Consider the following 4,940-nt stretch of genomic DNA (forward strand, 5'->3'; position numbering starts at 1 on the left):
TGACAACCTTTAGTAGCCATGTTGTTAAACTCCCGTCTCCACTACAACCTTTAGTAGCCATGTTGTTAAACTCCCCGTCTCCATGACAACCTTTAGTAGCCATGATGTTAAACTCCCCGTCTCCACGACAACCTTTAGTAGCCATGTTGTTAAACTCCCCGTCTCCACTACAACCTTTAGTAGCCATGTTGTTAAACTCCCCGTCTCCACGACAACCTTTAGTAGCCATGTTGTTAAACTCCCCGTCTCCACTACAACCTTTAGTAGCCATGTTGTTAAACTCCCCGTCTCCACGACAACCTTTAGTAGCCATGTTGTTAAACTCCCCGTCTCCACTACAACCTTTAGTAGCCATGTTGTTAAACTCCCCGTCTCCACTACAACCTTTAGTAGCCATGTTGTTAAACTCCCCGTCTCCACTACAACCTTTAGTAGCCATGTTGTTAAACTCCCCGTCTCCACTACAACCTTTAGTAGCCATGTTGTTAAACTCCCCGTCTCCACTACAACCTTTAGTAGCCATGTTGTTAAACTCCCCGTCTCCACGACAACCTTTAGTAGCCATGTTGTTAAACTCCCCGTCTCCACTACAACCTTTAGTAGCCATGATGTTAAACTCCCCGTCTCCACTACAACCTTTAGTAGCCATGTTGTTAAACTCCCCGTCTCCACGACAACCTTTAGTAGCCATGTTGTTAAACTCCCCGTCTCCACTACAACCTTTAGTAGCCATGTTGTTAAACTCCCCGTCTCCACTACAACCTTTAGTAGCCATGTTGTTAAACTCCCCGTCTCCACTACAACCTTTAGTAGCCATGTTGTTAAACTCCCCGTCTCCACGACAACCTTTAGTAGCCATGTTGTTAAACTCCCCGTCTCCACTACAACCTTTAGTAGCCATGTTGTTAAACTCCCCGTCTCCACCACGACAACCTTTAGTAGCCATGTTGTTAAACTCCCCGTCTCCACTACAACCTTTAGTAGCCATGTTGTTAAACTCCCCGTCTCCACTACAACCTTTAGTAGCCATGTTGTTATACTCCCGTCTCCACTACAACCTTTAGTAGCCATGTTGTTAAACTCCCCGTCTCCACTACAACCTTTAGTAGCCATGTTGTTAAACTCCCCGTCTCCACTACAACCTTTAGTAGCCATGTTGTTAAACTCCCCGTCTCCATGACAACCTTTAGTAGCCATGTTGTTAAACTCCCCGTCTCCACTACAACCTTTAGTAGCCATGTTGTTAAACTCCCCGTCTCCACGACAACCTTTAGTAGCCATGTTGTTAAACTCCCCGTCTCCACTACAACCTTTAGTAGCCATGTTGTTAAACTCCCCGTCTCCACTACAACCTTTAGTAGCCATGTTGTTAAACTCCCCGTCTCCACGACAACCTTTAGTAGCCATGTTGTTAAACTCCCCGTCTCCACGACAACCTTTAGTAGCCATGTTGTTAAACTCCCCGTCTCCACTACAACCTTTAGTAGCCATGTTGTTAAACTCCCCGTCTCCACGACAACCTTTAGTAGCCATGTTGTTAAACTCCCCGTCTCCACGACAACCTTTAGTAGCCATGTTGTTAAACTCCCCGTCTCCACGACAACCTTTAGTAGCCATGTTGTTAAACTCCCGTCTCCACTACAACCTTTAGTAGCCATGTTGTTAAACTCCCGTCTCCACTACAACCTTTAGTAGCCATGTTGTTAAACTCCCCGTCTCCACGACAACCTTTAGTAGCCATGTTGTTAAACTCCCCGTCTCCACTACAACCTTTAGTAGCCATGTTGTTAAACTCCCCGTCTCCACTACAACCTTTAGTAGCCATGTTGTTAAACTCCCCGTCTCCACGACAACCTTTAGTAGCCATGTTGTTAAACTCCCCGTCTCCACGACAACCTTTAGTAGCCATGTTGTTAAACTCCCGTCTCCACTACAACCTTTAGTAGCCATGTTGTTAAACTCCCCGTCTCCACGACAACCTTTAGTAGCCATGTTGTTAAACTCCCCGTCTCCATTACAACCTTTAGTAGCCATGTTGTTATACTCCCCGTCTCCACTACAACCTTTAGTAGCCATGTTGTTAAACTCCCCGTCTCCACTACAACCTTTAGCAGCCATGTTGTTAAACTCCCCGTCTCCACTACAACCTTTAGTAGCCATGTTGTTAAACTCCCGTCTCCACTACAACCTTTAGTAGCCATGTTGTTAAACTCCCCGTCTCCACTACAACCTTTAGTAGCCATGTTGTTAAACTCCCCGTCTCCACTACAACCTTTAGTAGCCATGTTGTTAAACTCCCCGTCTCCACTACAACCTTTAGTAGCCATGATGTTAAACTCCCCGTCTCCACTACAACCTTTAGTAGCCATGTTGTTAAACTCCCTGTCTCCACTACAACCTTTAGTAGCCATGTTGTTAAACTCCCCGTCTCCACGACAACCTTTAGTAGCCATGTTGTTAAACTCCCCGTCTCCACTACAACCTTTAGTAGCCATGTTGTTAAACTCCCCGTCTCCACTACAACCTTTAGTAGCCATGTTGTTAAACTCCCCGTCTCCACGACAACCTTTAGTAGCCATGATGTTAAACTCCCGTCTCCACTACAACCTTTAGTAGCCATGTTGTTAAACTCCCTGTCTCCACTACAACCTTTAGTAGCCATGTTGTTAAACTCCCCGTCTCCACTACAACCTTTAGTAGCCATGTTGTTAAACTCCCCGTCTCCACTACAACCTTTAGTAGCCAAGTTGTTAAACTCCCCGTCTCCACGACAACCTTTAGTAGCCATGTTGTTAAACTCCCCGTCTCCACGACAACCTTTAGTAGCCATGTTGTTAAACTCCCCGTCTCCACTACAACCTTTAGTAGCCATGTTGTTAAACTCCCCGTCTCCACAACAACCTTTAGTAGCCATGTTGTTAAACTCCCGTCTCCATTACAACCTTTAGTAGCCATGTTGTTAAACTCCCCGTCTCCACGACAACCTTTAGTAGCCATGTTGTTAAACTCCCCGTCTCCACTACAACCTTTAGTAGCCATGATGTTAAACTCCCCGTCTCCACTACAACCTTTAGTAGCCATGTTGTTAAACTCCCCGTCTCCACGACAACCTTTAGCAGCCATGTTGTTAAACTCCCCGTCTCCACTACAACCTTTAGTAGCCATGTTGTTAAACTCCCCGTCTCCATGACAACCTTTAGTAGCCATGTTGTTAAACTCCCCGTCTCCACTACAACCTTTAGTAACCATGTTGTTAAACTCCCCGTCTCCATGACAACCTTTAGTAGCCATGTTGTTAAACTCCCCGTCTCCACTACAACCTTTAGTAGCCATGTTGTTAAACTCCCCGTCTCCACTACAACCTTTAGTAGCCATGTTGTTAAACTCCCCGTCTCCACGACAACCTTTAGTAGCCATGTTGTTAAACTCCCCGTCTCCATGACAACCTTTAGTAGCCATGTTGTTAAACTCCCGTCTCCACGACAACCTTTAGTAGCCATGATGTTAAACTCCCCGTCTCCACTACAACCTTTAGTAGCCATGTTGTTAAACTCCCCGTCTCCACTACAACCTTTAGTAGCCATGTTGTTAAACTCCCGTCTCCACTACAACCTTTAGTAGCCATGTTGTTAAACTCCCGTCTCCACGACAACCTTTAGTAGCCATGTTGTTAAACTCCCCGTCTCCATGACAACCTTTAGTAGCCATGTTGTTAAACTCCCCGTCTCCACTACAACCTTTAGTAGCCATGTTGTTAAACTCCCCGTCTCCACAACAACCTTTAGTAGCCATGTTGTTAAACTCCCCGTCTCCACTACAACCTTTAGTAGCCATGTTGTTAAACTCCCCGTCTCCACTACAACCTTTAGTAGCCATGTTGTTAAACTCCCCGTCTCCACTACAACCTTTAGTAGCCATGTTGAAACTCCCGTCTCCACTACAACCTTTAGTAGCCATGTTGTTAAACTCCCCGTCTCCACAACAACCTTTAGTAGCCATGTTGTTAAACTCCCCGTCTCCACTACAACCTTTAGTAGCCATGTTGTTAAACTCCCCGTCTCCACTACAACCTTTAGTAGCCATGTTGTTAAACTCCCCGTCTCCATGACAACCTTTAGTAGCCATGTTGTTAAACTCCCCGTCTCCATGACAACCTTTAGTAGCCATGTTGTTAAACTCCCCGTCTCCATGACAACCTTTAGTAGCCATGTTGTTAAACTCCCGTCTCCATGACAACCTTTAGTAGCCATGATGTTAAACTCCCCGTCTCCACTACAACCTTTAGTAGCCATGTTGTTAAACTCCCCGTCTCCACTACAACCTTTAGTAGCCATGTTGTTAAACTCCCCGTCTCCACTACAACCTTTAGTAGCCATGTTGTTAAACTCCCGTCTCCACTACAACCTTTAGTAGCCATGTTGTTAAACTCCCCGTCTCCACTACAACCTTTAGTAGCCATGTTGTTAAACTCCCGTCTCCACTACAACCTTTAGTAGCCATGATGTTAAACTCCCCGTCTCCACTACAACCTTTAGTAGCCATGATGTTAAACTCCCCGTCTCCACGACAACCTTTAGTAGCCATGTTGTTATACTCCCCGTCTCCACTACAACCTTTAGTAGCCATGTTGTTAAACTCCCCGTCTCCACTACAACCTTTAGTAGCCATGTTGTTAAACTCCCCGTCTCCACGACAACCTTTAGTAGCCATGTTGTTAAACTCCCCGTCTCCACCACAACCTTTAGTAGCCATGTTGTTAAACTCCCCGTCTCCACTACAACCTTTAGTAGCCATGTTGTTAAACTCCCCGTCTCCACGACAACCTTTAGTAGCCATGATGTTAAACTCCCTGTCTCCACTACAACCTTTAGTAGCCATGTTGTTAGACTCCCCGTCTCCACTACAACCTTTAGTAGCCATGTGTTTGTTAAACTCCCGTC

At 45.6% G+C, this 4,940-nt stretch overlaps 1 long non-coding RNA gene across 10 annotated transcripts; it reads right to left on the bottom strand.

Moving 5' to 3' along the window:
* Nucleotides 1–372: 372 nt before the first annotated feature.
* LOC127919241 (uncharacterized) lies at nucleotides 373–4,540 on the bottom strand. Of its 10 annotated transcripts, none has more exons than XR_008102320.1 (3): nucleotides 4,488–4,540; nucleotides 2,022–2,063; nucleotides 373–468 (listed from the first exon to the last, which is right to left on the bottom strand). It is a non-coding gene; the product is annotated as an uncharacterized LOC127919241 (long non-coding RNA). The 10 variants fall into 10 exon arrangements; XR_008102319.1 differs by lacking the exon at nucleotides 4,488–4,540 and adding an exon at nucleotides 4,238–4,290; XR_008102318.1 differs by lacking the exon at nucleotides 4,488–4,540 and adding an exon at nucleotides 3,488–3,540.
* Between the last annotated feature and the right edge of the window lie 400 nt (nucleotides 4,541–4,940).

The sequence above is a fragment of the Oncorhynchus keta genome, unplaced genomic scaffold, assembly GCF_023373465.1.
Source record: "Oncorhynchus keta strain PuntledgeMale-10-30-2019 unplaced genomic scaffold, Oket_V2 Un_contig_16069_pilon_pilon, whole genome shotgun sequence".
Lineage (NCBI taxonomy): Eukaryota > Metazoa > Chordata > Actinopteri > Salmoniformes > Salmonidae > Oncorhynchus > Oncorhynchus keta.